This window comes from Pseudonaja textilis, chromosome 6 (assembly GCF_049901715.1).
Source record: "Pseudonaja textilis isolate UNSWEBS1 chromosome 6, rPseTex1.2, whole genome shotgun sequence".
NCBI classification, from domain to species: domain Eukaryota; kingdom Metazoa; phylum Chordata; class Lepidosauria; order Squamata; family Elapidae; genus Pseudonaja; species Pseudonaja textilis.
This window is the reverse complement of record NC_141995.1, coordinates 43,928,125-43,943,268: the sequence shown is the minus strand read 5'-3', so window position 1 is coordinate 43,943,268 and position 15,144 is coordinate 43,928,125. Positions and strand designations below refer to the sequence as shown.

The window sequence follows — 15,144 nt, the reverse complement described above, 5'->3', positions numbered from 1 at the left end:
CAAACAGACAACAATTGGTCAAAATTGGGAGTGTCCTATCAAGTTCTGTACCTGTCAATAGTGGTGTCCCCCAAGGCAGTGTTCTAGGACCAACTCTACATAAATGACCTCTGTGATCATATTAAGAGCAACTGCGTTCTCTTCGCCGATGTAGGCTCCTTTTTCCATGCCAAATCTTTTTTAAAAAGTTTTTTTTAAAAAGTTAAATGCTATATGGCTAGAACCTAGGGATTTGCTCAGAAGTATGCACATCTCCCCAGGTGAAAAAAAAAGAGACAGGAGTAAACCAGGCTACAAAAGAACATCTTGTGGAGCTAAAGAAGAGAAAGGTAGCACGTGTCAGCTTGTTTCTAGCAATAGCAATAGCATTTAGACTTATATACCACTTCACAATGCTTTACAGCCGTCTCTAAGCAGTTTATAATGTTAGCATATTGTCCCCAACAATCTGGAGAGATGGAAACATGATGTTAGGATTTAGTTCTTTTAATTTTATAGAATATAAATTATATTGCGTTCCAGTAGGTCTGTGTTAATTGTTCTGCAAATTGCCACTTAACGTATCATGCAATACTTGACAATAATTTCTAGAATGCAGAAAGAACAAAGAGAATAGTATTTAGTTCAGTGAGCATACTTTCTCTGATCCACATGACAACAAAAAGTGTAACTATCTGGCTGTTTTATTAAATCAGGAAATATTAGATTTTAGAAACCATGCCAACATGCATCTGTTTTGTCTGTACCAAGTAATTCCTAGGGAGGGCCTAGGGAGGGCCTAGGGAGAAGCTGATATTCATTTCAGTGCCACTGGAGAGCTACCAAATGGTAGTTTTATGTTCTCTTTTGCTTGATAATAAGTCAATCATTTAAAATTTTGTTCATTTCCCACATTTGCTAATTAGTAAAAGCCGCAGTGTGTCTGGCACCTGTCAGCAACTCTCAATGGTCTATCTTTGAGTCAGCTTCTTTGATAATCTGGAAAGAAGGAAAAGTATATGGTAACAGAAAAGGATCTAGGACAATCTATTTCAGTGCTGACAAACAACTGCTTATAATAAAACTTCTGAATTTAATATATTGCATTGTGTGTGTATAATACATATATATTAACAGCATACATACATATGCTGTTAAAACCAAACATTCTATCATCTGCCTGCCTGCCCGTCTATCTATCTATCTATCTATCTATCTATCTATCTATCTATCTATCTATCTATCTATCTATCTATCTATCTTCCATCCATCCATCCATCCATCCATCCATCCATCCACCCATCCAATAAATATACATGGTTTCTGATCTCATTGAACATGATTGTGGAATGCAATACATTTAATAAGAAGCAAGAATCTATATAAATAAAATAACATATTGAAAATGAAATATTAACCAGTATTTAATTTAGTGCAAAAGGAGAGGTTTCACATTTGAAGGACATTAAAAGAAACAGGAATTTTCCAACTGCTGAATTTTTATATTTAGTCCTGTGATTTAATCAGTGATCAATAATAAAAGTTTTGTAATTGCATCTGAAACTACCCAAGACCTAAAATTTAAATTTTCTATTTTCTATTATACAAAGTTACCCATAAATCTGTATTAGCACTTTTCCCCCTTTTCCTCCAAAGTAACTTTTATATACAAAACCTTTGGAAAGTTCAGTAATGCAGTATCTGTCAGGCCATTTTTGGTGAAAGATATACTTTTACTAAATCCAAGTGGTTACAGCGAAAGCAAAGCCAGATCGGAATATTCCTATGTAAACCCAGTGATTTTCCCTTCTCCCAGACCCTCCCCTTTTGATCATCTTGGTAATGTCCAATGATATTCAAGCAAGTGTTTGGTAACAGTTCTAAAGTTTGGTGCCTGTTTAGTGGGTGTTTTCATTCTGTTCCCATGCCTGTGTCCTTGGATTTTTCAACCGTTGTCTCTGGTTGGCACTTCTGGTTCCTGTCATTCTCTCTCATATTCCCTCATTTCCCATTCCCCCTTTTTCATGCCAGGATGCCATGAAAGTGAAGCAGGGCTGAAGCAGTGCAATGGTAGATCTGTCAGTATCATTGATTAGTTAAATCACATTTCAATTTCAAAATTTGTTTTCAGGCTGCAAATAAACCATTAACCCTCTCTCTTAAACAAAGGTTTCATGAACAAATCTCAAAAATTTGTAACATCTTGATTGGTCCTAAATAGAACTGTAATGTTCACTTGTACATTTTGAAAGATCGTTTTTTTAAAGCACACCTTTATTATTTTTGTAAAAATCTCAAGATGACAAATATACCTAATCCTTCTTCTTCCTATTGGCCCATAACAACCATGCTATGAAATGGGTCGGGTTGAGAAAAAGTGATTAGCTCAAACTCACATAACTGGCTTTCGTGCCTAAGATGGCACCAGAACTCATGGTCTCCTGGTTTTTAGCCTGAAGCCTTAACCACTAGGACAGATTGACTCTATTTTTGATGTCTTAAAGAGAAGCTGTAACTATTTTTTCAGAAACTGGATCTCCTATTTGTCCATATATCCTGATTTTGTTTGTCATATATCATAGACTTTAAAAAAGTTCTTCCTGGAATTCTTTTTTCTAAAACCAGCACGCCTTATTTTATTTTTACATTCTCATGCAAGTAGATAAAAGAAAAACTTTTGAAGTGTTGTGTTGGCTTTGCTTTATGACATCTCAGATATCATTTTAATGATATGTAGTTTCAGGAAATCTGTTGTAATGAATGGAAAGGAATTACTGAATCAGTAATTTTGTTAGTTTAATTAACAGTGTTAATTAGCTTTAACACTGTTGTATGGAATAGTAAAAGCAAAATAAAAGAAGAAAATAATATATAAATTAATGGAACCTGTGTTTATTTCCTGTTGGCTATTTCTTTCAATGAAGAGTTATGGTCCAGATATAAGTAAATGTCAGATGCATAATATTTCCAGTGCTCTATAAACTCTGTTTATGAACTCTTTACATTTCATTAAACACAGATGTCCACTATCCATTTTCCTGAACTGCTGAGTATTTTCCACTAAATTCTTTTTATTTAAGAAGATATAGAATGATGAGTGTGAGGGTTCATCTTTGAGTTTGTGGGCTGGTTTCCAAACATTTCATTACCAGGCTAGGTAACATCTTTAGCATAGTTTAACGGATGTCAGTGTCAATGTTCTTCTGTTTATAAGGGCTTCAGGTATGGGTGTGTCAAGTGGGCGTCTTGTGATGGGTCAGCTGTTAGTCACCAGTGTGTCTTAAGATGGGTTTTGTGCAGTGGTGGGATTCAAATATTTTTACTACCAGTTCTGTGGGTGTGTCTTGGTATCATGTGACTGAGCGGGTATGGCCAGGTTGCCTGTGACTGGGTGGGCGTGGCCCCATTTTCTATTCTTCTTTTTAATACTTCATGAAGTTTTTGCTCTAGGTTCTTTTTTTTTTTACTGGGGGGGAGAGGTTGGGCAATGCCTGCGGATTTCTGGGAATTTTTCCTCTGTGTTAGAGGCACCAAAATAACCAAGATGATATAAGGTCTCCTGCTGGAGCAAGGGGTTGGACTAGATGACCTGCAAGGTGCCTTCCAGCCCTGGATTCCTGTGCTGTTTCAAGCTGCATCCAGTGCCAGGGTTTGTGGTCCTTTCCTTCCTCTCCTTTTTCTCTCCCTCCCTCCCTCCTTCATTCACATTCCCTTCCCTCTTTCTCCGTTCCTCCTTCTCTCTCTCTCTCTCTCTCTCTCTCTCTCCCTCCCTCCCTCCCCTGAAGGCTTACTTTCTCCCCTGAAGGCCTCCAGATATCCTGTTTTGGGCCTATTAAGCCTCCCTGAAGTCCCCTGGGAGCAAAAACGGGCTGTTTATTTCAAACCAAAAAGCTAATGAGAATTATATCACAGATGCCCTACTAAACATTTGAAACTAAATCAACAAACATGTTAATACTTAAGTAGAAATATTTATGTGGGCTACTGATTAGAGCAGTACTTCTCAATCTCAGGAATTTTAAGATGTATTGACTTCAAACTCCCAGAATTCTCCAGAGATTGAGAATATTATGTTAGGTAATATCAAGAACAATATTAGAGAGAGAAAAATAGAGAAAAACAGAATTCTGAACAATAGTACTGCTGTTTTTCTCAGAATCCTTAAGGACAGTTGGTGTTTTATAGTTAAATAATATTTGTAGTATGAGGTATAGCTTTGTATGCTCCATTTTCAGAAATTTCCATTTTTATAAGCTTGAGAAAGAAACATCTGGTGGTATTTGCTGGTTCTCCAAACCAGTCAAAATTTCCTCTACTGGTATGCCAGAACCTGTGAGAACTGGCTGAATACCACCTCTGGTCTTATGATGTCAAGCAGAAGACAAATGCCTGCCCAATGTCTTTTTCCATAATGGCTATCAAAAAAAGTCAGATTCTGACACAGCACCCAAATCACAACACATTACACAGCCAACCACCAAGGAAAAACTATCCCTACCATACACAAAAAGGGTATTGGAAATGATGGCCAGAATCCTCCAACCTCTAGGAATAACAATAGGCCTCAAATCCAAATCCAATCCAACAATAGGCTGAAAGAAACAATGTAGTCTACAAAATCAACTGTAAACATTGCAACCAATTCTACATGGGACAAATATGTCAATTAAAAACCAGGAGCCACAAACACCAGCTGGCAGTCAAACACCACAATCCCAAATCCTTAATCTCTACCCACACTGACACCAAACAGCATCAGTTCAATTGGAGCAACACAAAAATATCCCACCTGCCACAGTCATGAGTTCATCAAAGCCTGGCACTCCGCAAGCAATTCCTTCAACAGACACATTGACCTACAACCAGCCTACAAACCCCTCAGAATCCAGGGGCACAGTCAAGCAGAGACAGCATCAACCTGCAACCAACCCACTAGTGTTGGGATTCAATTTTTTTTTTTACTACTGGTTCTGTGGGGTGGCTTGGTGGGCGTAGCAAGGGAAGGATACTGTCAGATTGCCAGTCAGAAGTGGTATTTGCTGGTTCTCCAAACTACTCAAAATTTCCAGTACTGGTTCTCCAGAACTGGTCAGAACCTGCTAAACACCACCTCTGCAACCCACGTAAGCCCCCCGCAAACAATTCACCTCCCAATTACCCTGACCTGATATAATCTCATCACAAGACCCATCATAAGATCCCCATTTGACACATCCACACCTCAAGCCACTATAAACAGAAGAACGCAGCCGCTGGCATCTCCTAAGCTATGCTGAAGTTGTTACCTAGCCTGGTAACTAAATATTCAGAAACTAACCCCAAGCTCAGAGAACGAACCCTCACCTTCATCTTACACTGGAGCCACAGATATTCAGCACTATTGCCAATATAGAATAATCATCTTTGATAATTAGGCAAGTTACTTTTTAGTGAGTGATTAATTATATTCAGCCTTTACAGCCAACCCTAATTTTTCAAGGGATATAATTGGATGCAAATTGGCCACTGTTAATCATTAGATATCACTAATTAAAAATAGAAGCATAGGTAATGGTATGATTATTAGAAGGAATAAATGAAGCAAATCTGGTAATGCTTTTCTTTAGGGACCTGTGACTTGTGCTGGAGCCTCATTAAATTGTTACATGTGAAGGTGCCCTGCTGATAATGCAGGCTACAGGAGAGATGCATTTGAAGTAACTTAAAGATAATGCATGAGCTCAGGATCTGAGAAAAGGTGAGGAAAGCCCTACAGCTCAAGGATTTTGCAATTTAATAAATTAGGAACTTTTAAAAAAGAAAAATGTAATTACTCAGAAACTTGTACTGATAATGGGATAAAAGTCAAGAAACCGCTTCTCTTTTACATGTTTTTGAACACATATACAATCTTTTAACATTTGATAGGGTTTAATAGGGTTTTTTTTTAAGAAGGGGTTTTATGGGATGAAGAATTATATATGTCTATAATCAGATAATCACACTATAGTCAGATAATCTAACCCCTTCTTCAGGCATTATTTCCATTATATGACAAAAGAGAAATTGGTATCGATACTCAAGCTGGGCCTTATCTGTTATATCACTCAGTGCTCATTGCATCATTCTGACAATCAATAATGGCGTTCATTGGTCATAGGAAAAATGTTTACAACTGTGAGTCTGCTACACACATTCAAAACTTACACGATCACATTTTACACTATGTAGCAACCCTATATAATTATGACAAGATTCCTGTTGCAATGTATGTATTCCAACACAGAAGGTGCATTTTACAGCAGGAAATTTGGCTGAACTTAGATTGGTAATGTAGGATTGTCTTTGAGAGTCTATTAATAGTCAATGGCTCTAGTAACTGAATAGTTGGGAAACTATCTGACAAACAAACTAAAGACAGTATGGTTGTGGGAGACAGTAATTTTCAAACTCACTGTGGAACCTGTTAGTAAATAATAAATAATGAACAATAACCTTGAAACCTCTGGAACACAATGTAGGATAAAAAGAAAACCAAAGTTAATTAACAGGAACAATAGGAACATATTACAGATATCAGGATCAATTTTGTGTTTCCGAATGAAAAATGCAGAAGTATAGTTTTAGTAATGGGAAAGCAGGTTTTGGTTAATAGTTAATAGGAGAAAATATTTAATATTTAATAGGAGAAAATGGTTACATGGTAGGAAAAGCTTCTTAGCAGTAAGAGCCCTTCAACAAAGGAACCAATCAAGGAAAATAAGCTATGTTCACTGCGTGTGTTCAGGTATTTGTTGGTGATAATTCAATTTATATTCATGATAGAGGAGGAGATTGGCCTTGATCTAAATATCCCCTTAATGTCTACAATTTTATAAATCATAGTACCTTTACTCACGCCATTTCTTAAAATTATTTCTTGAAATTATTAAATAATATATTATTAATTATAGTTGACATTCTTGGGAACATATGTTTATATGGAAAAGTGTTTGCAACAGCTATTATCTCTTCTTAATGAATATTTTTTTTGTATTTGATGTATTTGCTTCACTTGCTGATTAATGTGAAAAAAATGATTTAAGTCACATTTTAGCCATGCCTGTTCATAAAAAAAAGTTCAGCAAAATTCAGTGATCTGTCTTATTTCTTCTAAATCAAACTAAACTATTTTGGATCATATAAATGCTTGTATCTCTTAACTTTTTTTTTGTATCTACCAGAGCTTTCCATGTCTTGATATTTATTTAAGCTTACAGTTTAGATCCACAAGAGCCACAAAAATAAAAACCCCTTCAACATGAGGTCCATGAGTTTTCTATTACTGCCCTACATATTGTAGTCTCACCAACAAAATCATAAAGTATGGCCAAGAACAGGGCTGTCAAACTCTGAGCCTGCGGGCTGGATGTATCATGTGCTAGCCACGCTGATGCCCATTCAGCGAAAGGAAAAAACAGTCCCGATACGTCACGTGACACCTGTGTCATGTGACGGTGTGAGTTTGACACCCCTGGCCTAGAGTATCGTACTGACAAAGGCGTGGAGGACATTTGAATTTGAAGCTGACTTAATCGCACTGTAATACATTCTAAATATAAAAAGTTTCAAAGATAGTATAAACCTATATAAATTGGAACCATGGTATTGATTTGCCATTTTGAAAATGATTTTACTTTGCCTTCTTTTGACTGGTGAGGCATTTAAGTAGGTAAGCTCTTTGATAAGTTGGAAAGGGTTGAGTTGCAGCAAAATATGGGAAGAACTTATTCATGAGTTCATTTGGCACTTATTCATGGGGTTTCTGTCTCAATTCAGCCTCTCATTTGTTCTTTGCAAATTAATCAGATACTTGCTGAGTGGATTCTCTCTGGTATGGGCCTAAAGGAGGAGTTGCTTACCAAATAGCAACAATTCCTGACTGCCAAGTTCAGCAGGGGATGGCCATGAACCACCCCAACTTTTAAACAGGGAAACAAAGTGTGCAGAGCATTAAAAATTGGTGTTTTACATTTCCTTTCTTCCAGCAAAGTCATTATGTTCTGATTAGCATCTTTGCTGCTTACCTGCTAATTTTTTTTCCTTTCATATATTATCTTCTTCCTGCTGTTTGATAATTTTTTTCTGTTCTCTATCTACTCAGATGTTTTTATTCCATCAACCCTAAACGAAATATGCTAAAAAGCTTTAAGAACTTACACACACTCTTTCTCCCTCTCCTTCTCCCTCTTTCCCTCCTTCCCTCTCTCTCACACACACATTTTCCAATCAGCAGATCATATAGGTAACATAACAGAGCAATATATGTATATTAAGTGTATAGGCATTGGGAGTTTGTGTGATTTCAACATTTTTAGGTAAAGATGTGTGATATATGAAGAATTGAGTCAGATAAAACGTGTTTGCACAGCTGACTGATTGTGTTATTTCTGCATATGAATTCATGACATTTGTGCATATATTTTCATGACAATCTACTTGAGAATCTACCTGAGATTAATCTACTTGAGAATCATAGTAGAATGCATGCATTTGCCCTCAGTATCTTGTTTTCACAATTCAGAGCCTACATATTGAGTGCTAACTTCTGAAAAGAAACTTACATCAGTGGTGGTATTCAGCAGGTTCTGACCAGTTCTGGAGAACCAGTAGTAGAAATTTTGAGTAGTTTGGAGAATCAACAAATACCACCTCTGACTTGAGATTTTATAGTATCCTTTCCCTGCCACACCCACCAAGACACACCCACAGAACCAGTAGTAAAAATATTTGAATCCCATCAATCACTTACATATACAGCATTCTTTGATTGTAGATTTTCATGGTTATATAAGTTATAAGTTGGTTATAAGTTGTATAACATAGTGACTGGCTTCACACATGGTACTGAATATGGTTTGTAATCAAAAGCTTGATGGATATACTACAATGGGTAGAGTTCATACAACATAGTGAGCAGTGGTGGGGTTCAATATTTTTTTTACTACCGTTCTGTGGGCGTGGCTTGGTGGGCGTGGCAGGGGAAGGTTACTGTAAAATCTCCAGTCAGAGGTGGTATTTGCTGGTTCTCTGAACTGCTCAAAATTTCCGCTACCGGTTCTCCAGAACTCGTCAGAACCTGCTGAATACCACCTCTGATAGTGAGCTAAAAGCCATGTTTTACAAGCAAGAAAGTTATGCATATCATGGCATACCATTTGTCACTGAGATCATTTTCTGATGATGAATAAACAGCTTTCTCAAAAATTAGGGCTTTGTTTTTATTCATGGAGTTTAGCAAACATGATACACTGAGTTTGAATTTTTAACATTAATTTGGTTAGGCCATAATTAGCTGCAGTAGAAACCTACTGGTCAAATGGTACATTTTAACAGTGATACCACAGACAGAAGATATTGAAGAACTATTAAACAATTATGGTTCAACTTACTTTTTTGTAACATTACTTTTTATTCAACAGTTTAAGCAGAAAGAAAATGAAACTAAATTTATTTAAACTTAGTTCTGGGTAAATGCACTTTGGGTCTGATAATAAGTCTATTTTAGCAAAATTACAAGAAAATATAATTGATGATTAGTCTAAAATTAGTTTACATTTGGATATTTTAATATAGCTTCTCATAGATGTAATAATATGTAATACACTTGGTAGATCTTTCTTAATTTATGAAAAATGCATAGTTTTGAAATGCAAATATTGGTGAACAGTTTTTTCTATTTGCAATAATTAAAAATAGTTTCTCTACCCTCCATGTATAATATCATTTTTTATTATTCAGCAAATCTAGTCAACTGTAATCATTTTTTTAACTGCATATGTGACTTTATCTGCTATTTACTGTCTTTTCTTTGAAGATCTGAAATAGAAAGCTGTAGCATATACTGATGGTCATGGGTGCCATGGTACATTAAAGAACTCATTTTTTAAGCATTTCAAGATAAATGATTTATAAAATAACAAAGACCATTGTGAGACATTTGCATTGACCCAAAGAAAAGGCTATTTTATATTCTGATACTAATCAACTCTTACAGTCTGAATGCATAAAAAGCTCATAAGCAATATAACATGTAGCAAAATTTCATATCCTTTCTGTTTCCTGTTCTCTCAAGCATCAAACAAATTAAGTTAGTGCTTCAATATCTAATTCCAAATATAATGTGATCTAGCAAATCTTATATATAAAGTCAGAGTCACCATTTTTCAATATGAATGAAATACTGAATAGGAAAAATATTGAAAGTAGTTAATTGAGGAAGTATAATTAAATTCATAGGTTTAATTATAAATTGATTCAGACTGCTTCTACTACTTCTATTCTTACATACATATTGATTTCTTTTCATCACAAATTGAGGTTAAAAATTATATGGGTATTTAAAAAATGTTATTGTATATATTTGATGCTGCAAAATTTGGCATGAAAATGTGTTGTGTGCTAGGAAGTAAGTTGTTTTCTTCTTTTTTCGTCAAAGGTACATCAACATAAGAAAAGTATTACTATTAGTAAATCCATATAGAATTTAAGATCATCATGAATTATTACATATTATTTAGACAGTAAGAGACCATGACAATAAGAGAATATCATCAGTAAGTAGCTAGGGTTTGCTCCTAAGTTGTACTTATTACTGTTTTTTTATGCAAGCAATTTTCACTTTATTTATTCATTTCCTAGATTTATTATTTTTATAAATAACTGAAGGTGGTGAACATATCCAATACAACTACCTCCTCCTAGTTTCCCCACAACAACAGTCCTGTGAGGTGGGTTGGGGGCGGGGAGAGAGATGGAGAGAGAGAGAGAGAGAGAGAAGGAACGGGATGTGGATGAACACAAAGCTTATGCCTATTAAGACTAATTCCAATAACAAGAAATCATACTTTTCTACTTAGTCAAATTGTTATTACTATAGAAGCTTATGGGCTTTAAAAGTGTATAGAACAAAACTATAAAGTTTTACTATAAAGCATCCCTGAAGAAGTAACAATATGCTACAAATATGCAAAGGAACATTAAATTAGAATGGATAGAAAAGCCATCTGTTTCATCAATTCTCTACTTCACTCCTGATAATTCAGTGTAATCTTTTATTTAAATAACACCATTTCTATGTTGGAGATAGGCAGATGCTTTCTTAGACTTTCCAGTGAATATTAACAGTATAAGAATCTATCTCTTTGGATCTGAAATATTATCTATATAATGACAGTCAGTGGATCAACTCACACAAGATCTTTCTAAAGCTAAGAATTTTTGTTTTTACAATGTATTCTTTATTTATATCTCAAGCTAAGGCAGTCAGTAGATTAAAGAATTTGTCTAATACGCATTATCATATCTCTATCTATCTATCTATCTATCTATCTATCTATCTATCTATCTATCATCTATCTATCTATCTATCTATCTATCTATCTATCTATCTATCTATCTATCTAATCTATCTTTACCCCCAAAATTGTATCTCACAATTATCAAGGAAAAATTAAGAGTGTCCCAGAAGAGACTATGGTATGATAAGTTTTGCTTTTAAGGAAACAAATTTAGGGCTTTTACAATGAAATCATATTGGACACTTTTTTAAAAAAATGTAGAGGCTTCAGTAATAATCATTCTAAGCATAAGAGATGTTTCTTTTTTTCCAATTTTTGTATTAAAAAAGAAAACACACACAAAGCAAACAAGACATTGAAAAATGCATTAAAAAACAACATATGCATCTATTATCCTCCCTAGTTAAATACTGATTAATATATTACTACAATATTTTTCCCACCCCTTACATGGCCTATTGTTTTTCAAATTACATCTATTTGTAAATTAATGACCTGTCATCATCTATATACTATATTAATGACAATATAGTTAACAGGAAGAACAATAATAATAAGGCAAGATTAAAGTTTCAAAACCCTCCATTAACAAACTATCACTATAATCTATTCATAGAAAATTTACCACTACACAATATCTATCCTGAATTGTCCAAGAGTTAATAATAATTCAGTCTGGACAAAATATCCACCTTTGTTTTTTAATACTGTTTCTTATCAATTGTTGTTTGGTTAAATATAATAAATTCAGTCTCCACAATAGGTCTATCTTCCCAACAAAGTCCAAATCAGTGGTGGTATGCTACCCGTTTGGGGGAAGAGGTAGTAAAAGAAGCCTCTGAGGATCAGCTGAGAGGAGAAAAAAAAAAGCCCCCAACAATCAGCTGAGAGGAGAAAGAAGAGAAAAGCACAGGATCAGCCATCCCACCTGCCCCCGTGCTTTTCTCTTCTTTATCTTCTCAGCTGATTGGCGATGCAAATTTCAGCCAGTGTGGGGAAAGCTGCAGCTGCGCATTGGATGTATGCACATTAGGTGCATGTGCATGCACGTGTGATCACCAAACCGATAGTGGAACAGGTAGGATCCCATTGCTGGTCCAAATGAAAATGATTTCTGATTAGGTGTGATAAATCCATTCCCCAATTTCCTACAATTCTCCTAGAGAAAACCAATTTATCACTACTCCATTCAATCAAGCTTCTGCTGTTGTAAAAAAAAAATGCAGTCTTGAATTTCAGAGAGGCGTATGCAATCAACTTAGTTCTATGTCTGTACAGTCCACAGCACTTTCCAATGGGCCTGGACTGAATTAGATTCCATTTGTGAATCTAATTTATCCAGAGCTACATGCATCTGAATATTATCATTATCATCATAACAACCAATATCATTTCATCGATTTTTTTTTTTACTAAAAATTGCATCTTACCTAATGGTCCTTTTCCATAAATCATCCATCCTTGCTTGCCTGTAATCTGATGCATTGTTGCTCTGTGTAACTGAGCCAGTAAATAAAGAACGTTGAAATGAAGTGAAACAATAAATGAAAAACCAGGGAAGATATTTTCAAGCTATTTCAATCCAAGCTTAAAATAAAAAAATAAACTTCAAATATTTTGCAAATTAATAAAATGTAAAAACCCTATGGCAAGAGTTCAATTAATATAAATGAAATGAAAGCTTTACCATCCAAGAACATTCTGTGTTTCCTTATGGAAAAACAAAGTTTATTCAAAACATTATAAATCAGAGGGAAAAAAACAGCTAGAATTAAAAATATTTTATTTTAAAATAAAATAAATTACATTCAACCCATCAGTCAACTTTTGAAGATTAAAAGCAGAGTAAAACAGAAGATTCAAAAAGTGTTAAAGTTAAAACCCAAGCATACTTAAGAAAACAAACTGCTGAGAGGAAGACAGATGCCCAGTGGCTTTCTGACCACTACCACGAGGAACTGGAATCTTGAATCATTCCTAAGTGATCCCATTCACATCCAGGAATCCACATTGCCAGGGAACCTCCTTTGGCAGCAAAATCAGCAGATGGTTGGCAAGAGAGAAAAAACTCCTTATCAGTCAACAGCCATCTTGGGGAGGAGTCAGTAGATAATATTTCTACATAAAATCATAGTAATAATATTCAGTGTTATACATATATTAGAATCTTATGGTTTTAAGTTTTAATTATTCAATTTATATACTTCTATAATTTAAAAAGTAGTGTAGAATATTTTCATATTTCATGCTTATGTTTCTGTAAAAGTAATTTGATTTTCATCAAAAAATAAACATTTGTGGAAAACAAATGTGGAAAAATGTTAGAATAGTTTTTCTGTACCAGATTTCAACACAAGGAGTATTTTTTTGCTTTTCAAGCACAATATTAAAATGTCAGGAACATAATCTGGGCTTACTTTAGCAAATATAATGTGAGCATTGATCAGAGTTTGCATTGAAGGAAAAAAATCCTGAGCTGTTGGATTTCTAGGTCTGAAACATCAGCAAGATTAGAGCTGATTAAGTCTTGTGTCTACAACATTAAAACAATAAGGTAAACATGTGAAAAAAGCAAATGGTTAAAGAATGGCATATTATCTGGTGTTACTTACAAGCTATCAAGATTAATTGCTAAAAATGAAAGGTCACATTGAGGTTCCTGCTGTGAATACATATGAAGTTATAAATAAGTCTCTCCTGATAGTGGTTGTATGTGTCAGAAAGGTGATCAACTGTCTCTGTGAACTATGACAAGGTGTGCAATTTGTCATTGAAAGTATCAGGTGGTGTGTAGTTTCTGACCAATATTCTCAACTTCAGTGATACGAAGTTTACTTTTTTCCATAAGTAAAAAATATTTGGCTATTAATACAGTCTGATTATTCTTTGTATGAAATAGTAAACACCATACAGAATAAAATATAAAACAAGCATCTAACTCTCAGGTGTTCAAATTATACTTAACCCAAATGATTAATTCCTCCCCCCCCCCAAAAAAAAAAACTTCATATAAAGAGAATATACTCAGTTCATGACATACTTCTATTATCAACTAGGGCTTTAAGAGAAGCCAAACAGCACAAAAATATGTTACCAATTTTCTTTTTCCCTTCCATATGTTTTCACAGTTATTTTATGGGCCCTGTTTTTTCCTCAGGGTCTTCATCAGAAAAGAAAAGTAAAAAAGAAAGCATTATTGATGTTTCTCTTGTTTTGCAGATCTTTGCAGAAAGAGTCCAGCACTAAATATATATATTGGAAATATTGCACAGGAATAATCCTGTTGGCTCATTCCAATCTTGATCATATGAAGTTATGATTACTATCATAATTCAGCAAAACATTTCTGAACAATAAAAGTACCAAAGTTTGCATTTCAAAATAGCGTATCTTTCTTTTATATTAAGAAATATATTCATATTAAGATGTTTTAAGTGTCTATTTCCCCCCCCATAAATTCTAAACAATGTAAATATTTACTGTTCTTTGAGTAAGACATTCAACATTTCATTGTGGGACTTCCAGCTGATGTCGTGATGAGTGAATGGAGGTTCTCCGTTCCTGCGCTGGCTTCTCACTGTTTGTGGGCTCCGCACGGAGCTGACAGCCACCTTGTAAGGGCAGTGAAGCTAAGAGGAGACACTCGGTGAGGTTCCAGGGGCAAATGCAACTTCCCTGTGAAAACTCTGAACTTGCTGTATACTCCATGACATCATTTATGTAGAGTATGAAGAGAGTTGGTCCTAGAACGCTGTCTTGGGGGACACCATTGTTGACAGGTACAGGATTTGATAGGATGCTCCCAATTTTGACCATTTGTTGCCTGTTTGACAGGAATGCTTCTATC

At 35.0% G+C, this 15,144-nt stretch overlaps 1 long non-coding RNA gene across 2 annotated transcripts in view; it reads left to right on the top strand.

The window, feature by feature from the left end:
• Positions 1-6,640: 6,640 nt before the first annotated feature.
• Positions 6,641-15,144, top strand: part of LOC148125465 (uncharacterized) — a 77,543-nt gene continuing 69,039 nt past the window's right edge. For both annotated transcript variants that reach the window (XR_015744149.1, XR_015744148.1), the window contains exon 1: positions 6,641-6,745. This is a non-coding gene — a long non-coding RNA (uncharacterized LOC148125465). The remainder of the gene's footprint in view (positions 6,746-15,144) is intronic.